Source organism: Mus caroli, unplaced genomic scaffold, assembly GCF_978045245.1.
Source record: "Mus caroli unplaced genomic scaffold, Mus_caroli_1 scaffold_5, whole genome shotgun sequence".
In the NCBI taxonomy this organism is placed as follows: Eukaryota; Metazoa; Chordata; class Mammalia; order Rodentia; family Muridae; genus Mus; species Mus caroli.
The window spans coordinates 33,186,165-33,212,608 of NW_028227260.1; the positions used below are offsets into that span (position 1 = coordinate 33,186,165).

Here is a 26,444-nt window from a genome sequence, read left to right on the forward strand (position 1 = left end):
ACCGCTGTTAGGTCCTGCAACCCTGCTTCCGTTGATATTATGGAGCTTAACTTGTTTGACTTAAATCAACTTACGAGGTATCACATGGTGCTCTTTGCTCCTGGCACTTCACTTCTGTGTTCTAGACAAGCGATTTTAAATCTTGGAGGCCTGGTTTTGTTTTAATATTCAGCTTTTTAAAAAGCCTTTATATCTCTGGAATAATTCTGATTGATCTTGAGTGCAGGATCCCAAATTCCTTATATAAAATATATAAATATGTAACTTACATATAATCTACACACATTCTTCAAAATACTTTAAATGGCTGGTGAGCTGGCTCAGTGATTAAGAGCGCTGAAAGCTCTTCCAAAGGTCCTGAGTTCAAATCCCAGCCACCACATGGTGGCTCACAACCATCCATAACAAAATACTTTAAATCATCTCTAGGGTGCATAAATGCTATGAAAAGTTATGATAATTTGAAGAATAACAAAAATCTGCATTTTAAAACACATGGATATGATGGGACTTGAACCTAGGCCCTTGGGCATGCCTGTAGAACTGTAAAACCACATAGCTACACACTCAGCCCTTTCTCTCATGAGTATTTCCCCCACTCCCACCAACATGATTTCGTCTAAGGATGTGGGTTCTAGAGATATAGATAGCCACCTCTCCATTGTAGATGCAGGTATTTAGATACCTACCAGATGTGGCTCTTTTATTTAGATTGTTTTTTTTTAAAGTATTTCACTGAGAACGTGGCTTTCAAAGTTACCATTCCTTAAGATGCAATTGGGTTGACCAATTAAAGCACTGTACAAATGATGTTTTGCATCATAGTCCCCAGTGTACAAATCCACAGAAGTCTATCTGGGATTAGTGAGGCTAAATGAGCCATAGCTTATACAAAGGAAGGTGTGATGGTGTGTATATACTTGGCCCAGAGAGTGGCACTATTTGAAGCTGTGGCCTTGTTAGAGCAGGTGTGGCCTTCCTGGAGTAGGTGTGTCACTGTGGGTGTGGGCTTTAAAACCCTCATCCTAGCTACCTGGAAGTCAGTCTTCCACTAGCAGCCTTCAGATGAAGATGTAGAACTCTCTGCTCCTCCTGCACCATGCCTGCCTGGATGCTGCCATGCTCCTGCCTTGATGATAATGGACTGAACCTCTGAATCTGTAAGCCAGTCCCAAGTAAATGTTGTCCTTATAAGAGATGCCTTCGTCATGGTGTCTGTCCACAGTAGTAAAACCCTTACTGAGACAGAAGGCTTGCAGTATATTTGAAAATAAGTGGTGATAAAGTAGAGTCCTCAAATGATCCTGTAGGTAATGTTCCAAGACTCAAGAGCATATGCTGGCAAATAACTAGTATGTTTACATTTCTCAGGGAAGTTTTATTTCAGCAAATATCATGAGCCATATTAATTTTTAAAAGAATCCTATACTCGGTTTGTAAATTTACTTTCATATTGAATTTGTATAAGAAGGCTGAGTGTGCAGGAAGGCAGTTTTTGTTCTCAGTCCCTCCTGTGGATTGTAGATTTTGCCCAAATTAAAGAAGAAATTATCAATAACTCAGGGTAGAAAGCCAGGCATGGTGACTCAAGCTGGCATTCACTGCACTGAGGAGGATGACACAGGAGGATTGCTAAAAGTTCAAGTCAAGCCTGGGCTGCACTGTAAGGCCCTGTATATAAAATAAAATAACCTGGCTTACTCATTCCATATCTTCACTCTTGTTCAAGGTGTCCCAATGATGTATCAGCTTATGTTTTCAAGACAGGGTTTCTCTGTATAGCCCTGGCTATCCTGAAACTCACTCTGTAGACCAGGCTGGCCTTGAACTCAGAAATCTGCCTACCTCTGCCTCCCAAGTGCTGGGATTAAAGGCATGCGCCACCACTGCCTAGCTTCTTATCTATGGTTATTTGGAACTCTCTATTTTGAGTATTATTTAAATTTATATTCAGATTTCTTCATTGTGGGGAATTGTTTGTTGGAACAATGGATGGAAAAATGGATGTGATGGGGAACCACACATCTAAAGCTGCAAAACAAATTTTTGTAAGGACTGTGATAGAAGTTACACTTAAGAATGCTGCTCAAAGCAAGGGACTCCATGTCCAGTCTGAAGTCTGCAGAAGTAGCTATTAGGTAATTAACCAAACTGTCCGAGGTAAAATGTAGTCTCCAGGGACTGAAACACTATTTCTGGTCCCCTTTCCCCTCAATCCCCTCCCCTTTCTTTTTTTTTTTTTTTTTTTTTTTTCAAGACAGGGTTTCTCTGTGTAGCCCTGGCTGTCCTGGCACTCACTTTGTAGACCAGGCTGGCCTCGAACTCAGAAATCCGCCTGCCTCTGCCTCCCGAGTGCTGGGACTAAAGGCGTGCGCCACCACGCCCGGCCCTCCCCTCCCCTTTCAAAGCAGTCCACATTCTCCCTCAAAAAGTAATCTCATATCCTGAACTAACGATTCTGAACCAAGGGCCTTTTGGTTTCACAAACTTCTAGGGCAAGGAAGTCTTGAGTGCTAGCTTAGATTTTTCTGAAGTTAATGCAAACAACTGCCACAAACCTGCTAACTTAAGACAACAGCAATATACTTTCCTGTAGTTCTGGACACTGAAAGTCTCAGAGCTAACAGGGCCATGCTCATTCCAGAGTTGATAGGGAAGAAATGGTCCCTTGTCTTAGTTTCTGGTGGCTGCACATAGTTTCCAGCACGTGTGACTTCATCTTTACATTTCATCTTACTTTGCACAATATTTCCCCTTGTGCATGTTTGTCAGATTTCTGTCTGCCTCAAGTATGTAACCACATTGTTACTAGGCTTCGCAGGCATAGTCATATAATTCAGTCCAAGGTCCTCAAATCAAAAATCATAATGAATCTGTTATTTTACCATTCTACAGTGATATTCACAAGTTCCACATATTAGCCAGGCAGGTGGTTCATGCCTTTAATCCCAGCACTTGGGAGGCAGAGGCAGGCAGATTTCTGAGTTCAAGGCCAGCCTGGTCTACAGAGTGAGTTCTAGGACAGCCAGGGCTACACAGAGAAACCCTATCTTGAAAAAAACCAAAACCAAACAAACAAGTTCCACATATTAAGAAGTAAATGTATCTTTTGAGAGAGCTGTTATTCAACCTACTACAGAACATGGTTTAAATCACTTTTATTCTCTGAGCTTGTTTAGTTATGAGTCTTCTTGCCAGGTATAAAATTAAGAGCGCTGCAGAGACAAGGAATGGATCCACAATTTTGGTTAAGTGGTTAGGGTTTCAAGTGTCTTCTTGTTGTTGTTGTTGTTATTGTGGTTTGAACCCAGTGCCTTGCACATACTAGGCAAGTATTCTACCACTGAGCTACATATCTAGCCCAGGTTTCAGTTACTAAATCAGAGTTCCTCCTTCATTTTCAATGTCTTGCATTATCTAATTTTTCTTATAAAACAAATAGTATCAAATGAATAATTTCAGGGACAATTCCAATGATAAAATGATTTAACATGCTTTAATAAAATAACTATAAGGACAATAATTATTTAATTTCCAATGAAGACTTGAAAGCCAGAGGCAGGATGATTATGGCTCAAGGCCATTGTTGGCTACATGTGGAATGTTAGACCAGACTGGTCTAAGTGACCCTTTGGCTCAAAAAGGTGTAATTTTATTATAATTTCAAAAAATGAAAAAGCAAAATAAAAAAAAAAACAACAACTGACCCCTCATCTTCTTTGTCTTTTGTTAGGGTTTGAACTTTGGGACCTGCGCATGTTATACTATCCTTCTACCACTGAGAGAAACTCCCAGCCATCAATTTTATCATATACTAAAAAAAAAAAAATTTAAGACAGTCTTGTTAATTAAGTTGCAAAAACTGGTCTTAAATTTCTGTTTATTCTAGGCCATAGCCTCTTATCTTCCTGCTTCAGCTTCCCAAATTGCTGAAATAAAATACAACAGTTACAGATGTATAAACATTAGAATATGAAATATAATGCAAAGTACAGTTATATACTATGCTACAGGTACATAAATTATATAGGAAATAGCAATAACATCAACTAAAGAAATTTAGTTATTCTCCAGCAGGTCCAACAAAAATATTTATTTTAATAAAATATTCTATCATTGCTGTGGATACCTAATTGAAAATCAGTGATCTAAAATATACTAGATTAAAATGAATAAAATATTGTGACCAAGTATTTTTTTTATTAATAGTTAAAACTGAAATTATGGTTAATAACACTCTGCTGTGGTTGCCTAGTGTCATTAGGCAAAGTACAACAAGCACTCAGATAAACTGTGATATCACTAGCTATTTTTCACAGAGACAATTTCTGAACATTTTATAAAATTTTATACACATTTAATATGGAGAGTGCTAACCCTTTCCTGACAGCTCTTTAGATTGGTTGACACTTCCTATGCTATCGTCAACAGAAATATCACCTGAATACAATTGTTTCCAGTACCTCTATTTTGATGAAGTAAAATTATCTCTTATTTCCATCTATGAGCCTCTGAAAATATCAAAATGGTTACTACAGGTAAAACTCCATCTTAGAAGGTATTCCATTTCACATTTAGAAATCACTCTTGGCAAGAAAAAAAGCAGTCAGGAAACTTGAATGATTAAGATAATATGGTTTGTATATGCTTGACCCAGAGAGTGGCACAATTAGGAAGTGTGGCCCTGTTGGAGTAGGTGTGTCACTGTGGGTATGGGCTATAAGACCCTCACCCTAGCTGCCTGGAAGTCTTCCACTAGCAGCCTTCAGATGAAGATGTAGAACTCTCAGCTTCTCAGGCCTGCCTGCCAGGATCCTGCCATGCTTCTGCCTTGATGATAATGGGCTGAGCCTCTACCTGTAAGCCACCCCAATTAAATGTTGTCTTTATAAGAGTTGTCTTGGTCATGGTGTCTGTTCACAGCAGTAAAACCTTAACTAAGACAGAAGTTGGTACCAGGGACTGGGGTATTGCTGTGATAGGCCTGACCATGCTTTTATTTGGAAGAATGTGGATTTGGGGACTTTGGATTTGGAAAGCAGTGGAATGCTTTAAATGGGGCTTAATGGGCTGTCCTAGTAGGAATATGGGAGACTTTGTTGCTATGAGTGATTAATTGTGCAGACCTGGCCCAGGAATTTTCAGTGGAGAATTTCAACATATGGGCTTAGAGACTGTTGTTCTGGTATTTTAGAGAAGAATGTGGCTACTCTTTGCCCTTGTCTGAAGAGTCTGCCTGAAGCTAAGGTGAGAGGTTAATTGCAGTGATAAAGGAAGTCTCAGAGATGCCCAGCAGAGACTTTGTTCTCTGGTTGAGTCTCCTGAAGAGAATTTTGATCGAGTGAAGCAAGCTTAGAAAGGAAAAATTTTAAATATATGGTTTAAGTATTAAACGGGTACCAGGAAGTAAAGTGAATTGGAATCCTGTGTTCTTGGTGATAGCAGATTAAGGCAGTGCTAAATTTAGATCCAGGCATGGTCGTACAAACCTTTAATCCAGGAGGCAGGCATACGGGTCTCTAAATTCAAGGTCAATCTACAGAGCAAGATCCAGGACAGCCAAACTTAGGCAGTGAAGAAGTTGGAAAACAGAAAGCTGGTGATAATGTAATAGAACGAGGGAGGTCATGTTCCAGCCCCAGGAAGCAGCAGAACTCAGCAGCTTCAGCCATGTGGCTCTGGCTTTAGAGTCAAGTGGAGAAGGAGACTACTGGGACAATGCTGGATAGCTGGAGCTAAGAAATTAGTGGTGATTAAGAAGAGACCACATCACTGAGGTGACATCTGGAAAGTATTTTTTTTTTTTTTGAGAGCAAAAAGAAGCTGTGTTAAAGAGACAGCCAAGGTTGCACTTTGTGCTGTAGCTGTACTTATACAAGTATATGTACTTATACATATACTTGGTAATGTATATGAATTACCCAGGTGGTACTGGTTTTGAAGGCATAAAGGTGTCATGAAGAGCAGCTGAGGCTCTGCACTGTGAGAGGCTATGGAAGGCCATTGGTGAAGGTGCAGCCTCAGTTGTAGTTGATGGCCCAGGACTGAAGGGGTCATGCAAAGGATTTGAGGCTTGGTACCATGAAGAGAGCCTATGAGAGGCTATTGGTGAAGCCTAGTTGCAGCAGAAGACAGCAGCATATTATACATGCCGGCACCATGGGATGATCACAAAGAACAGCACAGCAATGGAGCAACCTGAGCTTAAAGTGCTACAGAGGGCAGAGCTGGAAGTGGCCCTTTTGAGGATCCCAGACATTGAAACAAAAAGCTGTAACATTGAGGTTGCCTTGGAGACCCCAAGATGTTTGAAATGCCAGAGCTGTGGGCTATCTGCTGAGGAAAGCTGTTAACAGGGAGTGGCCCAAGAGAAAGAAGTTCGTTGCATTCAACAAAGATGAAAAAGGAATTGGAGATCTGAAGACTGCTTTGACATCAGCCATGGAGATGCAGAGTTTGAAGTTTGTCCAGCTGGCTTACTGTCTTGCTTTGGGGATTACAGTTAATTAATTTGAATGAATCTCAGAAGAGACCTTGAACTTTGGACTTTTAACACTGTTGAGACTGCTATAGACTACAGGGACTTTAGAAGTTTGGATTAAACATATTTTTCATTATGCTATATTTAGATATAGCCCTCATAGGTCATGTTTGAACAGGCCTATGGTGGTCAGGGAGTGGAATGAGATGGTTTTTATATGCTTGGCCTAGAGAGTGGCACTATTAGGAAGAGTGGACCTGTTGAAGTAGGTTTGTCACTAGGTGCCTGGAAGTGAGACTTCCACTATCAGCCTTCACATGAAGATGTAGAACTCTAAGCTCCTCCTGCACCATATCTGCCTGGACACTGCCATGTTCCTGTCTTGATGATAATGGACTGAGCCTCTGAACCTGTAAGCCAGTCCCAATTAAATGTTGTCCTTGTAAGAGTTGCCTTGGTCATGGTGTCTGTTCACAACAGTAAAACCCTAACTAAGACAGATAGTAAAGAAAAACAAGTGTTAGGTACTTTTTGGAAAGTAACAGAAAAACTATTTAAAACCTAATAAGATATTTTATTAAGATCTAGAAACATACCTGTTTCATAAATGAGAAAAAACTATTAAAACTACTTTGAGAACAATTTCCAAAAATTCCAACATTCCAGGTAAGTACAATTTTTACAATTTAATCAAATTTTAATCACATGAAAACTTTATTTCAGTTACCAAACCAACAGAAATCTCTTCATAATCTGATTTTTGGAGTGAAGATGCAAATGTACTGTAACAAAAAAGACTAGAGACTGAATTTAGCTATGGCAGTTGCTACCATGGGTGATGCCTTATTTTCAATTTCCCCCATAGCTGACCAAACAAATATGTCTTGCTATATAGCCCAGGATAGCCTGAATTTGATGATTCTCCCACAGCTTTGTGCTCATTGATTACTGGATTAAAGACCTGTGCCCACTCTATGTGGTGTGTGCACGTGTGTGTGTGTGTGTATGTGTGTGTGTACACACACATGTAAGTGTATGTATTTGTAGTGCTTTGATTTGTTTTGTTTTTTTGAGATGGGTTCCTAAATAGTCTTAGCTAACAATGAACTTACTGCAAAGCCGAATCAACTAAAATATTGGCTAGAGACAGAGCTGGACAGTCTCTTAGCACTCTGATAAATAAGCCTTGTGAACTATCCTACATGGTCTATAAAGAATGGAGCGAGGTGAGGATCTCACACCTTTATTCCTAGTAGCCTGAGGTAATATAGGCAGTATTGAGGTCTGCGTGGTCGAAGGAAAGTTGGTAGGTGTTAGCAAACACTGTTATTTTGCTCCTACCATACTTAACCAGCTTTCACGAGATAGATGGTTCTTTATTGGTGGCTATCCTTTTGTTCAAAAGAGAACAAAGGAACCTGACATGAATGTATACTGATACAACTCTTGTGTGTCCATGTGTGGGGAAGCAATTTAGAATACTTTATGGCCTTTTTCTTTATGAAATTTGAGAAGTACAGTATACACCTGAATTAAGTGTTCTCCCACCCCTCTGCTCCACTTTATTCCCTTAAGACAGGGTGGCCTCTCACTGAGCCTAGATGTTGAGGTGTTTGGTTTACCAGATTTTTACATGAGCTGGGGATTCGAACTCGGGTCCTCATGCTCTTTTGCAGCAAGAGCCCTTATGGATTGACCCATCTCCCCAGCCACACCTAAGTTTATTTGCACTCAAGTATAGGCTCCAAATATTTTTTTTCAAGACAGGGTTTCTCTGTGTAGCCCTGGCTATCCTGGAACTCACTTTGTAGACCAGGCTGGCCTCGAACTCAGAAATCAGCCTCTGCCTCCCAAGTTCTGGGATTAAAGGCGTGTGCCATCACCGCCCAGCTAATTATTCTAGATCAGTGGCAATTTTCATAACATTGACTTCTTTTGTAGCTGGCTAAAAATGACCTTTCAAACCTGCTGTTTAAAAAAATCAACAGGATTAGCCAGCAATGTAACTCAGTGCAAGAAGCCACAGAATCAATTTCTTTCAGGGAAAAATATACAAACAAAATCCCCACTGTCTTAGTTAGGGTTTTACTGCTGTTAACAGACACCATTACAAAGGCAACTCTTATAAGGACAGCATTTAATTGGGGTGGCTTATAGGTTCAGAAGTTTAGTCCATTATCATCAAGGCAGGAGCATGACATTGTCCAGGCAGGCCTGGTGCAGGAGGAGCAGAGAGTTCTACATCTTCAACTGAAGGCTGCTAGCAAAATACTGGCTTCCAGGCAGCTAGGGTTAGGGTCTTAAAGCCCATGCCCAAGGTGACACACCTACTCCAACAAAGCCACACCTTCTAATAGTGGGACTTCTTAGGCAGAACATATACAAACCATCAATTCCACTCCCTGGTCCCCATAGGCTTGTTCAAAGCACTCTTAACACTTAACCAGAAAACAGTCTCTGCTGGGCTTTTTTTAGACTTTCTTTGTTAATGCAATTAACATAAATCTCTTCACCTTAGCCTCAGGTAGACTCTTCAGACAGGGGCAAAACCAGCCACATTCTTCACCAAAATACCACAAAAACAGTCTCTAGGCCACATACTGAATTTTTTTTCCTCTGAAACATCTTGGGCCAGGTCTGCACAGTTCAAATTATTCTCAGCAACAAAATCTTCCACATTCCTACTAGGATGGCCTATTAAGCCCCGTTTAAAGCATTCCATTGCTTTCCAAATCCAAAGTCCCAAAATCCACATTCTTCTAAACAAAAGCATGGTCAGGCCTATCACAGCAATACCCCACTCTGTGAGCAGACTAATGCAACTATTATAAAGGACAACATTTAATTGGAACTGGCTTACAGGTTCAGAGGTTCAGTCTATTATCATCAAGGCAGGAGCATGGCAGCATCTAGACAGGCATGGTGCAGGCAGAGCTGAGAGCAGTTCGAGGCCAGCCTGGTCTACAAAGTGAGACAGGACAGCCAGGGCTATACAGAGAAACCCTGTCTCGGGGAAAAAAAAAAAAAGAAAGAAAGAAAAGAAAGAATTATAATTTCCAGGTCTTAGAGAAATGGCTCATCAGTTAAGAGCTCTTGTTGCTCCTGCAGAAGACCCCGGTTTGGTTCCCAGCACCCACACAGCACCCAAGAAGCCCTTTTCTGGTCTCTCTGGTCAGGAGGCACACAGGTGGTCCAAATGTATACATGCAAGTAAAACACACACAGAAAATACAATCTTTTTTGCTTTTTGATCATGGGGCTGGAGAGATATCTCAGTGGTTAAAAGTACTGGCTGCTCTTCCAGAGGTCCTGAGTTTGATTCCCAGCACCTACATGGTGCAAACACCCCTTTATCTCATTCCAGGGGATTCAGCACCCTCTTCTAGCCTCTGTGGGCAACAGACACTCACTCAGTGTACAGACATAAATTCAAGCAAGAGACCTAAAATATAAAATGATCTTAAAGGTTAAAAATAAATTTAAAATATCTATTTTGATATACTGCTTAATTTTGTGCTACAAAATGTTTCTCTTCTCAGTAGCACACTAGCAGTAGGTACTGTTAGTATACTCATTCTACAAAAATAGAAAACCAATTGAATACCTAATTAATATGTCCACGTTGATAGTGGGTGTGTGGAGAATTCAATCCAGAAACTGCACTTCAAAAAGTCCCTAGGGGCCATTGAAATGGCTCTGGGGGTGAGAGCCTGACGACTTGGGTTCAGTCCCCAGATCCCACAAAGTAGTAGCAAAGAATTCCTGAAGAGTGTCTTCTGATCACCACCATGGGCGTGCCTTGGCACCCTTGCCCACAAGCACAATAAAATAGCCGCCGCATTTAAGGTCTGCAGTGAAGTCACACAGGAACCACAAAGATGGGAAAGAGGGTAGAAAGGGTTTCAGGTTCAAAGTGAATACATCAGAAAGGGCACATCACACTTGGGAGGCAGATTTATGAGTTCAAGGCCAGCCTGGTCTACAGAGTGAGTTCCAGGACAGCCGGGGATACACAGAGAAACCCTGTCTCGAAAAAACCAACCAAAAAAAAAAGGGGGGGGTCGGGGTTGGAGTTGGCCCAGCAGGCTTAAATGAGTCACGATAAACTATCACATGGAGAAAATGATTTTCAACTTCAAAATAATTGGTAACTGAGCCCACCTCAAACAAATGAGATGGGGGCAGGTAAAGAATTTTATCTGCTTTAGCACAAAAGATGCTAAACTGTTGCTGGTTGTATGGAATTGGCCCGCCAACGCCCGGCAACTCTGGGGTGTGGGGGAGGGGTGTCAGCCCTGGTTGGAAGTTGGAGCCAGCTGGGGTTGAAGGAGGAACGCGCCGCTGCACGGCGTCTTGGGTGGTCCCGGAAAGCTGTCACGAGAGTCTGGGGGCGGCGACCTTCGCAGAGGCTTCTGGGATCGGGCCCGGTGTGGCTACTGCCGCTACTGTTGCCGATGCTCCCGGAGGCCATACGGCTGGATCAGTCAGCCCCAGAGAAGAGGACAAGATGGGATGTCGCAGCGGGGTCTCTCCGGCTCAAGGTTAGAAACCTCCAGCTGCCAAAGTCTCAAAGAGATGGGAACTGAAGTGAGGAGATTGGGGGCTGGGGGGCGGGGGAAATGGATGAGAACGGACGGAACTCCCGGCGACTGTTGATGACGCCACAGCGGCGCGAGTAGCTGTTTCCGGTGTGCTGGCCGCTGGGTTTGTTTTGTTTTGTTTTAGGTTAGGGATCGGCGAGATACAAGGATGGACCCTAAAAGATGAAGCAAAGATAAGAAGTAGGCAAAAAAACTGTTGCTGGCCAGTCCTCACACATCTAGATCGTGTTCGTATGAAACTGTCTGGGCCCTTCTTTGGTTTCAGATCCATTCTGTGTCTGTTGGGATGGTTGTTTTGTGTTACACGTTAACGAATCGTGCTCTTGCCTTGTTCAGTGGATTCCGTAGTCCGCTGTGAGCTGGGGGGTGGGGGTGGGGGAAAGTAGGCTTTAGTACACTTCACTTTCTAACAACTGTCATTTACATTTGAATTGGAACAGTTAGAGCACAAAAAGTTAGCGACCCAGGAGCTCTGGAGAAATGGTTGGCCGAGTGCTCTCTTTGATGTGACTGCTTTCACACCTTTTGGATGGATAAATAAATAAATAAATAAAGCCAGCTTTTCCTCCAGACATTTTTTCCTCGGGGCTGTTAGCTCCCGGTGCAGCTATTTGGCCCGAGTGAGGAGTGGGGGCGGACCAAGAGCAGGACCCCTGTGGGAAAATCAATCTTAACCCGAGATCAGAATCTACTCCTGCACTCGGATCCTGTTTGTAATCTGGTTAGGATGTCAGAGCACTCTGCATTTGAAATTTTTGTGCTACGTCTTTGTTTTGTAGGCCAAGTCAGTTGACAGCATGCAGTCCCAAACTCTTCAAAACCTTAAGCAAAGTTTTAAAGATTCTGAACGGCCAGAAATCGAGATGTTTTATTAATGAGAGAAGCAAGGGATGAAGCAGGTTGCTGCTTCTTACATTCTTCCAGTCGTTCTGTTTCTCTGAGGGACTTGTTTAGACACAGACTGCTGCTTCACTTATATGAGTTTTTTTTTTTCCTTCATTATGTTTTTGGGGGAGGAAAGCTTCCTAGAATTTAAATTTTTAACAATTTGCAGGAAGCAGCACCCGTCACAGGACTGTCCTTGGAAACCTGTTGCGCTGGCATCCCTAGCCAACCTGTGTCTCACAAGTGTATCAGGATAGTGATGAGTGTGGCCCAGTACAATTTCTAGACCACAACTTGATGCCACAGTGCCAAACATTTGCACACAGTTTGCCACAGAGGTGACATATAACTTTGAAAGTGTTACTGGAGGGCTTCAGTTCTAATTACCAAGTAATGTTTCTGCTGACCAGGATTCAAATGCACCCTCACATTAACAAGAAAAATAGTTATGGATACAGGACTGAATTTCGTCACCTTTTCAGTCTGTCTCCACCTTGCCCATAGCAGGGTGACAGATTATAGGAAATATGATGCAAATATCAGGAACTATATGTCCATAGGTTGTCTTAGACTCAGGTTACAATAACCATGTAATGGGTCTTCTTCCCTGTACCAAATCCTAGGTACCAGGGCCTTTGGGTTGATCTGTTCCTCCTACCCATGTGGTATTGTGGGAATCCTAATTCCTGGGGACCCATACGAGTGGGGAGCTGTAGGAAGCCCAGAACACTCCCAAATGGATTTTACTTATATGCAACATGAAAAAAAAATATGTGTTTGGTCATGCATACTGATAACCTGTGTGTGATAAGAGTCAACCTTGTGTCATTCCTTAAGCACCATCCACTTTAATTTTGTTTTCTTGTTTGTTTTTCTGAGACAGGGTCTTATCCTGTAGCTCTGTCTGGTCTCAAACTTAAAAAGATCTGCCTGTCTCTGCCTCTGCTTTAGGCAGGGACTAAAGGTGTGCACCACCACACCCGGAGTCACCTTGTTTTTGGTTCTTGGTGTTTTTTTTTTGTTGTTGTTGTTTGTTTTTTTTTTTTGAGATAGGGTCTCCTACAGGCCCGGGATATCACCAGTGATGACTATCCAGGAAATTCCAGGGATTTATATATCTTTGCCCCCCTTCACCCCCAACAGAGGTAGGACCGTAGTTTTAGGTAAGTTCTGGGGGTTGAACTCAGGTTGTCTTGCCTGTTGTGGCAAGCACTTACTGAGTAGTCTAGCTTCCTAGCATAATAGAAACAGCTTATCATTGCTAGAGACTGGTATCATATGCCTGTAATTTCAGCACTTGGGAAGCAGAGAAAGGAAGATCAATTTAAAGGTAAAGGAGACCTTGCCTGAAACAAAAACAAACAAACAACACAAAAAATCAACTATTTATAATTCTACCAAGTGTGATAATGATAATGAATGCAGAGCCCACCAGAGGACACTTTTAAAGCTGAATAGACAGTCTTTCTTGCGAGTTGGTGACTGCACTAGGAACTTGCCCAAATCATGCAGCCCTGATCCTTACAGCCCTTTGTCTTTTATGCACAAAAACCACATCTGGGTTGTCACACTTCAGATATTAAGAAGCAGAACTACAGAAGCCACCCCCCCCCAAAAAAAAAACAAAAACAAAAAACAAAAAACAAACCAGTGTTACTACATTTTGGGAGACTTTCTTAGAACTACAGACTTAGATCTTTGATGGATTAGGTCTCTTTGTTCCCATTTTGGCAGGTGTTAGGGCCTGTTTGTTGGCTTTGAAGGTCAGAATGGTGCCTCTAACATGGTGTCAGTTGTGCTAAGGTCTGGGGGCCTGTTAGAAGTCTATTGAGGTTTTCTAGTCATTTCAAAATTGTTTTTTTCCTACTGAATATAGAGTTGAGTTCCTTATACTGTTATCAAACCTCTTAGGTATATTTCAACTTCCTTCCTTTCTGGATGTTGTGTCTATATTCTCATTTGGTTTGCTTTGTTGTGCCTTCATTTGGAATAGTCCTGCTATGATTACTTTTGTTGCTTTGGGGTCCAAATCCAAAAATCTTTGTAGACAATGTCATGCTGTTTTCTTTTTTTTTTTTTTTTTTTTAAAGATTTATTTATTTATTATATGTAAGTACACTGTAGCTGTCTTCAGACACTCCTGAAGAGGGCACCAGATCTCGTTAAGGATGGTTGTGAGCCACCATGTGGTTGCTGGGATTTGAACTCTGGACCTTCGGAAGAGCAGTCGGGTGCTCTTATCCACTGAGCCATTCCTTACTGGCAAATTGTTTTAGAGTTGAGGAGTGGGGCTCTAACAAACCAGATGGCTTGGACTATGATGTAGAAAGGCACTGTGGGTTTGACGGCAGGCAGGGATACATGTTGACTTCCTACCTAAAAATAAAACAACAACAACAACAAAAAGCACAAATATAATAGAAGGATATTATAATTCTGAGGATTCTATAGCAGAAACTAATATCATGAAACATCTCTGCTGCTTAGGAATATGACGAAAGTCAAGCAAAAAAAGCTGTAGCGCCAGGGTATTGAACATAGCACATTGAAAGCAGGGGTTGAATCAGCAGCTAAAATGGCTCACAATATACTGCGGATCACTGAAGAGGAAAATGAATTCCTACTTCAGTGATGATAGAGTGTACCTCAAAGACAGATTTGGGGAAATATTAACAAATAAAAATGGGACAGACCAGGCATTTTTTATGTTTAAGCATAAAAGATGCCTGGATTCAGGAACCCCACAGGGTCAAACCAAGGTTGGAGGTTGGAATGGGGAATGTATGATGTGATTTCCTGGCTGTTTCTGGTGCAAGGTTCTAGTTGATTAGCAGCTTTCCCTGAGGCCTTTGGGCGGAGACAATGAGACCAGAGCTGGCAGTAGAAAGGATGTGAAGAGCCACACCCAGCTACCGGAGTGCAGACACCTGGGAGCCAAAGTGAAAGGTGACTACAAGGACGAAGGGGAAGGGACAGAACCAGTGATATAGTCTCAAAACGTGGCAGCATATCAATGTGTTTGTTCTGGTGTGTACTGGAGCATTTTCAGGCTCTTATTGGTGAGCAGCTAGCGGGGTCTAATGGGGGGGGGGCAGCAGTGGACAGATTAAGGGAAGATCAGCAAATCAGTAAGTGCTGGCCAGAGTATACGTATCTGCTTTGTGTCTAGATATAATGAATTTAGTGCCTTGGTTTCTGAGTGCCAGACTGGCTGCTCTTGTGAATACTCGGTTTGGAGCGCTGGGTGAGCCAAAGGAGTAACACTTTATTTTTGCTCTTTGCAGCCTACCAGTTGCCATCTGCTTTGTAGGAAGACATAAAAAGAATGTTTTGTAGGATGATGCATATTGTGTCAGGAAGATTTATCCCGAAGGAGTCTGGGACAGGAACTTTAGTGTGGGGCATAAACATATTTCAGTATTAAAATACGGTAAAATTCTCCTTTCGTCATATTTCTGACAAAGTTCGGTTTCTGTGTACTAACTGGGACTGATGTAACTTGGACCCCTGTGAAAGAATCTATTTTATTTGGTGATAGGATAGCATTTCCTATTTCATGTAGAGCCTATAATCTCTAATCTGAAAAGCAAAACAGGAACTCAGGGATGAGCTTAGTGCACATTCAAATTTGTCATTCACATTTTTTCAAATTTGTGACTGTGAACTGTGTGCCTGCCCCAAACTCTTAATCACAATTTAAATTAAATTCCCTGGCAATGCTACTACAATTCTTCCGATATACTATACACAGCTGACATTGGGGAACCTGAAAGTGTTAGTAGCCCACAGCCATAAGGCCTGGGCTAGATGAGAATGGTCTTCTACATGACATAAATAAATTGCTAAAACTACATTATGTATATATATGTATATATATATATATATATATACATAGATATGAACATGAATTTTTTAAAGGTTGTTTTAAAAATTATACGTGTTGGTGTTTGTGTCTCTGTGTGGCTATGTGCACATGAGCGCTAGCACCCTTAGAGGCCAGAGTGGGGTCGGATTCTCTGGAGCTAAAGTTATAGGCAGTTGTGACCCCCCTGATGTGGGTGCTGGAAACTGAACTCAGGTCTTTTGGTAGGTCAGCAACTGTTCTTAACTGCTGAGAATTTTAGTGTACGTATATTTAGCTCCTATGAATTTTAGTGTACCTGTATTTAGCTCCTATGAATTTTAGTGTACGTATATTTAGCTCCTATGAATTTTAGTGTACCTGTATTTAGCTCCTATGAATTTTAGTGTACCTGTATTTAGCTCCTATGAATTTTAGTGTACGTATATTTCTGACAGAATCTGGGGAACCAGAAGTTCCTAGTTTGTCTCACATCCTAGTTTGTCTTAAATTTTCCTCAGTGGTATTAAAAGAGGGAAAAACAGGAAATAAAATTCAAGAAGTGGGTATTTGTGGAATAAGCTGTGGATTCACTAATCAGAACTAGGAAATTAGTATTGATCCTCGTGTCAGGGGAAAGGGCTATTGGCCGTGGTTCACGTTTACCCCGAGAATGACATTTCCTTAGTGATCCTGATTCCTAGCTCCTCTTCTACAGGACCTCTGTAGGGAAGGCTGGTCACATATGAATGATGGCCCACTAGAGAGGAAGGCATTTAAATACATCTTGTTTTCACAGCGCACAGAAACTTTTGACTTTTTCACACTATTTTCTTGTACATTGAAAAGTTGTGTATGTATCTGGGGTCACAGTATGATATATGCATGATATGGAATGATGAAATCAAGAGAACTAACACCTAAAATACTGGTGGTTTCTGATATGAGCATTTGAAATATTTCTTTAGCACTTTTGAAACCTGTAGCACCCTGTTGTTGTTAGTAGTCCCCATCCATTGCAGTGATCTCAAACATTCCTCCCATCTAATTGAAGATTCCGCCTACTTTGTTTACTGTCTTTCCTTTCTCCTTAATCTCCATTCTCCATACCCTGCAGGTACAGCATTCAGCTCTGCTCCCATGAATATGGCTGGCTTAGAGGAGATTGAAATTTTGTCCTTCTGTGTAGGCCTGGCTGTTTTCACTTCACACAAGTTTCCTTCCTTTGGTGTGTGGCAGGGTAAGTGCATATGTGCAGGTGGGTACATGTCTGCATGGGATCCCATACACTGTAGGCATATATGCACCTTTTGTTTTATATGGTGGTTTCCTCCAAAAGGAAACATGTCCAGGAGGGCCTGGGACGTCTCGTGAGCCGCAAATGTCTGAGAGAACAGGAAATTGGAAGATTTTTTTTGAGGGCCTCCCTAGCCGTATGAAAAGGAGTACACATGTCTAGGTGTGGAGACTGGGAAAGGCAGCTTCACAGAGATGAGATGATCAGGCTATCTGCAAGCCGGCAAGTGCCCCAGGGTTAGTAGTAGCCTTTGTGTGGAGGTGGGCTTTGGTGATGGAGCTGCTTTTGAGTCACTTCTGCTCCTTATAAGGACCTCCTCACTCATGCTGCTATCAGTAGGTCCGGTAAAAAGTGGTTCACCAAGTCGGACTTTGGTGTAGTGCTTACTTTAGACTGTTGTAAGTTCCCTTTCTGAGGTGACTAGACGTGTGGTTGTGCCTCCTTAGTAAAAAACCTCTGGCTGTAAAAAAGAAAAGTCTCAAAAAAAAAAAAAAAAAGTAAAAGGTCTCCCACATCAATCTTCAGACCATCTATACCAGTTTGTTCTTTAGATAGGGTCTCTCATTGGCCTGGAACCCTTCCTGGAAGCATGACCCCAAGGGATCTGTGCCCATCTTTACCTCACCAGCCCTGGGCCAATATTACAAAGATTTGTTTTATGTGGATGAATGTCCCGTAAGTATTGTGCACTGTCTGCGTGCCTGGACATCGGGGAGGAGGGTTTCAGAGTTACAGACAGTTGTGAGCCACCATGTGCTCTCTACTGCAGAAGCATCTCTCCAGCCCCATGGGCAGCATTTCTTTGTGTGTGTGTGTCCCTGTGTCCAAGTGCATGTCCACTCTAGAGGTGGTGGAACCTGGAAGAATGGAATCAGTAAACGAGGCAGACTAAAGTCCCATGCAATAGCTAACTTTATTCAGAGCAACAATTTACTACGCTCTAAGGGTTAAGAAGGGTCACATGAGTAAAGTTCTCAAGAGTTCAAACACTTACAATCACAACTACAAGCCATCTGTGGCAAAGAACCATGTCTTTCTATAGAGGCATATAAAGGATAGTTTAAACATTTAATTGGATAACAGCTGCAAGTGCTAATGAGTAATCTAAAGTAAACTCAGCCCTATCTGCTACACCTGGGAGGAGCAAGAACACACATTCCAAGAACAATTTGTTTTCTTGGAGTGTTCTCACTAGCACTCAGAATTCTCCTCACATGACTGCATTCCTGGACCCTGTTCAGAAGTACGTGCGTGTGCATGTGTATGTATGTGAATGTGTGCATGTGTGTGTTTGCATGCACCATACGGAGGTCAGAGATTGATTTTGGGTATTTTCAATCTCTCTCTCTTTTTTTTTTTTTTTTTTTTTTTTGCAACAGAATCACACTGATTCACTTAGTCTGACTGGCCAGTGCCCCCTAGAGCTTCTGTTGTTCTGCTTCTCCAAGGGGGGGGGATTATAAGTTACCCCTCCAAGAGTTTTATGTGGATTTTGGGGGTTGAATTTAGATCACCATGCTTACTGGACAAGCACTTTACAGACTGAGACCTCGCCATAGTCCCCTGACCCAGTCTTTTGTACTTGGGTTCTGGGGAAGAGCATTAAGTTCCTTGTTCTTGCAGAACAGTTGTTTTATGGCCTTTATCACTTCAGCAGCTGAGCAACCCAGTCTCAGAATTTTTGAAGGCTATCAGGTATTCTGGTTTGTGTGTGTGCGTGTATGTGTGTGTGTGTGTATACACACACAATTTTCTTTGTCCATCCATCAGCTGACAAATTATTAATTTTGCCCTTTTTGTAATGCTTAAGTCAGTATTGGCATGTATCCCTTCCCATCCAGTTACCAATTTCATATCATTTGCATATGAAACATTGCAGGCTGGGGGGTATAGCTCAGTGGTAGAACTTCTACCTGGCATGTGCCTGGATTCAGATTCTATTCATAAAAAGCACAATGAAAATGGAATTTACATACATATAATGCAGTAATATTTTCCTTTTATTTTATTTTTTTTAAATAGCATAATTAGTAAGAGAAGTTCTAATTTTCCCTATAATCTGCATGAGTTCCCTAGTCCATAAATTCTCCAACGCTTATCTGTGTCTCTGATTTTTTTTCTCTCTCAAACTCTTTAGCTACCCCATCCATCTTCACCTCTCCAGAGGAGTTTGATGGAGTCCCATAGATTGGTGTATGCATTTATTCCTTTTGGGGTAAGGTCAAAGCAACTCCTTACAGATCCTTACAAGGGATCTATACATTTCTGAGTCTGTTTATGTCCAGCATTTTTACATTGTTTGTCTTATGTAACAAAGTGAATTTGTTCATGTTCATTATTGTATGCTTTGGATTGTAGTGCTAAGATGGTCTTTCGAAATTAAGAAAAAGTGATTTTTCTGCCATTATGGATTTCTTTAGTGGTTTGTGGCTTAAAGCGAAGAACACAAAATACCTGGTTTGTATTAAAATCCCCTGTGAGTTTCTATTTACAGTAGAACTCACAGTCATACTTAACCCATTGTCAAGAACAAATGGTGTGGTCTACTTTCTGGTAATCAGCTATATGTAAAGTAAGAATCAGAAAGGCAGACTAATTGGCCAAGAAACTGTATTAGGAGTCAGTGTTTAGAAAACCATATAGGGAGTTTTGTTTTCAGCCCTGCTAAAGATCTCCCCACCATAGAAGACAAAATCCCTGTAAGGAGTCAAAAGCAGATCAGAAGTATTGCTGTGGCCAACCTTCATTTAAAGCCTCCTTTTAGAGACTGGCTCTTAATAGTCTTCCGGAAAATGACAGAGAATTACATCTGCCTTTGACACCCTCTTGCCAACCTGAAAATGGTCAGAACAAATTATCAGAATTTTCATTAAGCTGCCTTCTTTTCAGGCTGTCTTCCAGATCATTGTCCAGACAAGTTATAAAACAAAGGGAAGCCCAAATCAAACAGACAGACAGCAAATAAAAGCAAAGACATCCATGGAACCAGGCACAGTGGTACAGTAGAGTAATCTAAACACTCAGAAGGAGCAGGTCTCCGTGTGCTACCTAACAGTTCCCAGTTCAGTGACAAGCATGTGGTGCTAATGTGTAAAACTTAAAAAGAGAAAAGCCAGTTAATTAACAAAACAATAAAGCCGAAGCAATTAAAAAAGGGCTGCAGTGGCATACACCGGCTGTCTCAGTACTTGGACTACCTGCTTTAGTCCAGTCTTGGATAAAGAGTGAATTTGAGGGTTGCTAGAGCTACGAAGTGAGTTGCTATATAGCAGATACTCTCCTCCTCCCAATTCACATGCTTACTTAGGGACAGGCTCTCGAATCTGTGGTTTAATATGTCTGTGCTTACAAGGTGTGCAGTGAAAATCTGGTAGTAACCTGAAGAGACTCCTGATTTAGATAGGAATATTGCCGTTTACATTGTCCTGATTGTCATTTCATTAAACAGAAGCAATTGGAACACAAAGAGTAAGAATAAATATGTTACTTATTATTTGGATGGTAATTCTTCTGTTCTACCGAGATCCCAAACTTGGTAACAAGGAGAGTGATCTCAAAGACTGCCATCTGGCATTTGGTACTTAGCAGTGGCTGCTGTGGCAGGTGGGAGCATCAGTTCTTGGCTACCTAGTTTGCTAACCCAATAAGTGCTATATAGCTCTTAAGTGGTCAAAGTAGGATTCTTTGTTCCTTGGTTCCAGCTGGCTTAATTAAAGTATTCAAGTAAGCATATGTATTGGGATTCCTCAGTCTTTAAAAAAAAAAATGATCAGGTGCATGCCATGGTATACTGGTAGAGGTCAGAGGTCAGGTTCCTGGACTTGATTTTTTTTTTTTCTTTCATTGCGAACCCTGGGCATCGAACTTAGCTTGTCAGGTTGCCACATCACTGGCCTTCTGCAGAATCTACTGCAGCTCTTTTGTAGGCCCACCACGTTGGGTTTCCTTAACCTTTAACTCAGGCCCATGTCATAGCTCTTAAGAGAAGGACTGATTTCCTTTGGCTGTAAGTTTTTCACAGCCCTTTGGAACTCTCCTGGTGACTAGGACTTGCCTTTCTGGCTTTTTAGAGGCCTTTGTGTTTCTTCAGCATTAACTCTTTGCCCTGATTTCTCATTCTGCAGCCTTACGTCCTGCTCTGGCCACTCTGGAGCGCTTCACCTTCTCCATCTTCAGCTGGTAACAGCCAGCCATCATTCTTGGCATGCCAGCTTTCACGTGGATGCACGTGTCCATCACTCTCTGCTGATGCTTTGTGTGATCAGCTCAGCCTGCGCTCCTAAATATAGGTAAGAAAAGACCACTTGAGAAAAGTTGTTTATTGGACCTGATGTTACAACATCATAAGAAAGCACAGTAGAACTTATCTAAGCTCTCAACCTTCCTAATGCTGAGCCCCTTTAATACAGTTCCTCATGTTGTGGTGACCCCAACCATAAAAATATTTTCATGGCTACTTCATAACTGTAATTTGCTACTGTTTTGAATTTGAATGTAAATATGTAAATATGCAGGATATCTGATATGTGACCACAAAGGAGTTGTGACCCATAGATTGATAACTGCTGATGTAAACCAACTCATTGAGACCAAGCAACCTCTTGACACATACAGAGCCACTGAGACTTGTGTTTTGGACCATTCATAGCTAGAACTTAAAACTAGTGACAGAAGTCCTCTTTCCTTATCATCAAGGGAAGGCACCCCTGTAGTCTAGGTAGAAATAGTTCCAGATCCATCTAAGGTTCACCATGGCTTATGATAGCAAAACAACTGGGACAGTTTCAGACAACTCTGGATACATTCAAGATCAGGGAAATAAGCTGGGACTATCATATTTTTTAAGGGATCCCTGGAATGCTCTGTTGCTGGCAGAGTAGTCCAGCTATGTGACTGACAGTCCTTTTGTTCAAGATCATCAAGGCAGCAAGAGAGAATTGAACAGCTGGCAATTAGAGATCTCATTCCCATATCTGCTGTTGTCTTATTTACAGAAAAATTCAAATCAAAGAGTCCTCACACTGTCAACTTAATCATGTGTCATTAGTATTGACAGTGACTTTTCCAGTGATTAACATGTTCCTCAGTCAGGGTCTCAGGTCAACTCTTCTTATTGGTCTCAGATATATTTCCTGTAAGAAAACCTACTAAGGACCACCAGACTACCTCAGTGACAAGGTCTAGCACAGTTCCTTGAAATCGTGATTTAACAGGTTTTAAAAACAGAATAAAGACAAAAATATCCTCCAGGAAATTTTCCTCCAGGCCTTGAGTATTCCTAGTATTATACCAATGTGCAGCCCCTTGGAAGAACTGAGCAGTATGTAAACTAGGTTTTGGTTGGTCGGTTGGTTGGTTGAGAATGTTTGGAAGAATTTAAGTAAGGAGCTTTGCCTTAGCCACCAAGGTCTCTCCTCATAGGTGCAGCCTGTGATACTGAGTTAGGTCAGCACACTACAGAACTCTTAAATTTGCTGGTCTGACAATTTGACATATTTGTGTGTACTTCAATTTTGCAAAGAATTCATTTCACATCAGGGAATTGTGTATCTACCAGAAAATTTTAATTCTGAGTTATACAGCCCAGTGCTTTATAAGCCAGAAAAGTAGTACTATTGCAAGCATTCTAAGTCAGTGATTCTCAAATTCTCCATTCTTTGACAAGGCCAATTAAAACATAGGCCACTGGGTTCCCTATAGAGGGAAATGCTAATACTACTAAGTTTAGGATCATACTAAAAAATGTTATCTAAACCAACTGGAACGAAGTTATTTATTTTCTTGTTATCTATAGTTTCTTGAATTCTTTTGGATATTAGCCCACTATCAGATGTGGAGTTGGTGAAAATCTTTTTCCTGTAGGCTGCTGTTTTGTGCTATCAAAGATGTCATTTGCCTTATAGAGTCTTTTCAGTGTCATGAGGTTCCATTTATTAATTGTTGATCTTAGATCCTATGCTACTGATATTCTGTTCAGGAAGTTGTCTCCTATGCCAAAATGTTCAAGGCTATTGCCCACTTTCTCTTCTATCAGATTAGTTTATCTGGTTTTATGTTGAGACCATTGAACTGTTTGGAGGTGAGCTTTGTGCATAGTATAAGTATGGATCTATTTGCATTCTTCTATATGTTGACATCTAGTTAGACCAGCACCTTTTGTTGAAGATGCTGTCTTTTTTTTTCCAGTGTGTTTTTCTGGCATCTTTATAAAAGAAAAATCAGGTGTCTATAAGTGTGTAGATTTATGTCTGAGTCTTCAATTGAATTCACAATGACTATCTTTAAAGGATGGAATTTACAACAAGGTTTAAAGATTAAGTAGGTCTTAGAATTAAATTAAAAGTTCCTTTGGGTTTTTGAAACAGGGTCTCGTGTAGACTAGGCTGGCTAGTAGCTCCATATACAGCTGAAAATATCCTTGACTTCTTATTCGTCTGTCTCCACCTCCCAAGCGTTAGGGCTACAAGCATGTACCACAAGTTAAAAATATATAAACTTCTTTTATTATACAACATTTCTGTTGATAAATGAATTTGTAAGGTTGGTATAGTGCATTATTTTGATTTAAGGATTATGGAAAAGTGCTATATAGTAAACCTCAAGGCTACAAGAATTATGGCCCTAATAAGTATCACTTACTTATTGTTTTTAACAGTGAATCTTTATTGGATGACTTTATGAAAAACTACCGAGAGAATTCTCTGTAGGCCATTTTGTCTTTAGCAGTTGTGTTGAAATTTCTTGACTCTCATTCAGAGGAAAGGCAAACTAGATCCTAGGATATGGCCTTCATTCTCTGTAAAAAGGATTTTCTGTGCATGGATGTTTTGTCTGTATGTTTGTATACCATGTTCATGCCTTGTTCCCCTGGAAGCTGGGATAGGGAGTCAGCACCCTTATAATTGAAGTTGCAGACAGTTGTGATCCACCATGTGGTTACTAGGAATTGAACTTAAGGTCCCTGGAAGGTCAATAAGTGCTCTTAGCCGTTGGCTCATCTCTCTAGCCCCTTCTTTGCCTTTTTGTGTCCCCATAATTTCCATGTCTTTTTATCCTGTGTCAAACTCAAGTTACCAAACAGGTCTTTCTCCTAGCACCACGCAGGAGGATTCTTGCCTTGGATCATTTCATTGACAAGTCTGGCACTTCTTGGGGCTCCTTACTAAAGGGTATCTCTGTGGATGGTTAGGTACATTGCTAACAGTCAGACCTGAGCGAAATTGTCCCAGAGAAAAAGACAGATGGATTTTGTTGTGTATTGCATAAAAAAAAATTTACTTACTTTCATTTACATCTCCATGGATATGAACAAATTCCATGTTAATGAGGTTCAATTTAATGTTATGTTACACGTGTACGATGTGGAATTGTCAATGCGGGCAGTGAGATTCATCCCAGATACTTGATAATGCCATTGAAAACTACTTCAGGATGAGCTTTAATAAAGCTTGCTAGAGAGCTTTGAAATAGGGAGACTGATTTAGCACATACTGCAGATTTAATGGGGGCATTCAAAGGAGTCATATATGCATAAACTGCCCAGAGGATATAATTTATGAGTTCCAGGACTGAGTAACATTTAAGAGCTAGGCACAAAATTAAATGAGAAAACAATGAGCTAATTTTCTTATTTTACTGAAATGAATTCCTTTTCCAGTTGTAATTGTTAAAGTGTTTCATCAGCTGTACTGTCTGGGGTATGTAGCAACAAGTGCTTGTCTAGGTACATTCACGATCACAACCAGCAAGGCTGCAGGTAACCAGTTCCTTTGTTGTTTTTACCAACCTTGTTTGAGCTGTCTTTGGGAAACGGCATTATTTCTGCAGGCAGCTTATATTTCATCAGTGTGCTGAGGTTTCTCATTTAGTCTCAGGTTCTGGGGGAAGTGCTTCTTCCCTCATCACCTCCATACTTTTCTCTGATTTTTAAGCTTGTCTCGGAATGATTCAGTCAAGCAAATTTATATAACTATTATCTGACATATTTAGTTTATCAGATATGAACATTAGAAATAGACTCACAGAATTTTCAAAGCTCAATACTCTCTTATTACCATCGTGATTATAGTGATATAAGAGCTCAAAAATCTTTCCTCTGGGGTTGGAGAGATGGCTCAGTAGTTAAAACACTGAATGGTCCTGAAGAGGACCCAGGTTTGATTTCCCAGCTGCCATAAGGGAACTCACAACTGTCTGCAATTCCTGTTGCAGGGGATCCGCTGCTCTCTTCTGACCTTTGCAGGTACCAGGTACACATGCGGTGGGGGCAGCCAGAGCACCTACACACACAAAAGAATTAAGTGAAACTGATTTTTAAAAATCATTTTTCCTATCTAATTGAAGCTTGTCTTATTTTGACCACCACCTCTCCACTACCCCACGCCCACCTTCTACTTCCTAGTCACCACCCCTCTAGCTTCTGTCTCTGACTGTAATGGAATGAGATTTCACAAAGGTAAGAACATGCAGTATTTGCATTTCTCTAAAAGCCTGGCTTGGTTCACTTCATACAGGAAGTATCTATAAATGTTGTACCTTGTGTCAGGTCCTTTTTCCTTTGAGACACAGTCCCACTATGTGGTCCTGAAATGACGTGAAATTGACTGTAGAGACCAGGTTTGCCTATAACTCACTGGTAGCCTGCTGCTGCTGCTTCCCAAGGGCTGGGATTGAAGTCCTACACAACCACACCCTTCTGTCTCAGCTCTAGAAGTGGAAACTTTCAGTTCAAAACAAGGAGAAAGTTTTACACCACTGGTTCAGACTTTTTAATGAATTAAATTTTTTAAATTTAAAAAAGTTAAATCAATCAATTATATTTAATTTAAAAAACACAAACAAGTGGGAGAGTGTATTTAACAATTACTGAAATGTTGTTGGGGGTTAAATGAAAGATAAACGTGTAAGCACTGTTCCATTGTCTACAGCCCCTAGATTACTTCTAATCATTTATTATGTACTCCAACAATATATATTCTGTGAGATAATCCTGTCATTTTTATGAATTACAATTTCTAGTTCAGCTAATTGCTTCTTTTCTCATTAGCACATTAGAGGTATATATTGCTAGTATGCCCATGTTTCCGAAGAGGAAGCAATGGAATAGCAGGCTTCAAAGTTTTGCTCAAGATGTCCTGGTTCTGATCCAAAAATAAGTGAAGAGTCCAACCTAGAAATTCTGGCCCTGTGCTTCAGGCATGCAGGGAGAATTAGGTATGAGACACAAAAATGGGAAACAGTAGAACGTTACAGATTCAGATATGGCACATTGAAAGTCAGGATTGGCCCAGCAGCTTAAAAGAATCACAATAAACTGTTCTTATAAGAAAACTAATTCTC

At 41.0% G+C, this 26,444-nt stretch overlaps 1 long non-coding RNA gene across 8 annotated transcripts in view; it reads left to right on the plus strand.

Moving 5' to 3' along the window:
* Nucleotides 1-10,887: 10,887 nt before the first annotated feature.
* LOC110286852 (uncharacterized) overlaps nucleotides 10,888-26,444 on the plus strand; it is a 34,491-nt gene continuing 18,934 nt past the window's right edge. The window contains exons 1-4 of one of the 8 annotated variants that reach the window (XR_003835704.2): nucleotides 11,158-11,262; nucleotides 14,784-14,913; nucleotides 16,926-17,048; nucleotides 21,230-21,394. This is a non-coding gene — a long non-coding RNA (uncharacterized LOC110286852). Of the gene's footprint in view, nucleotides 11,023-11,141; nucleotides 11,310-14,783; nucleotides 14,914-16,925; nucleotides 17,049-19,242; nucleotides 19,321-21,229; nucleotides 21,395-26,444 lie in introns of those variants that run through there. The other 7 variants (XR_003835705.2, XR_003835706.2, XR_015047135.1 and 4 more) reach the window with 7 other exon arrangements.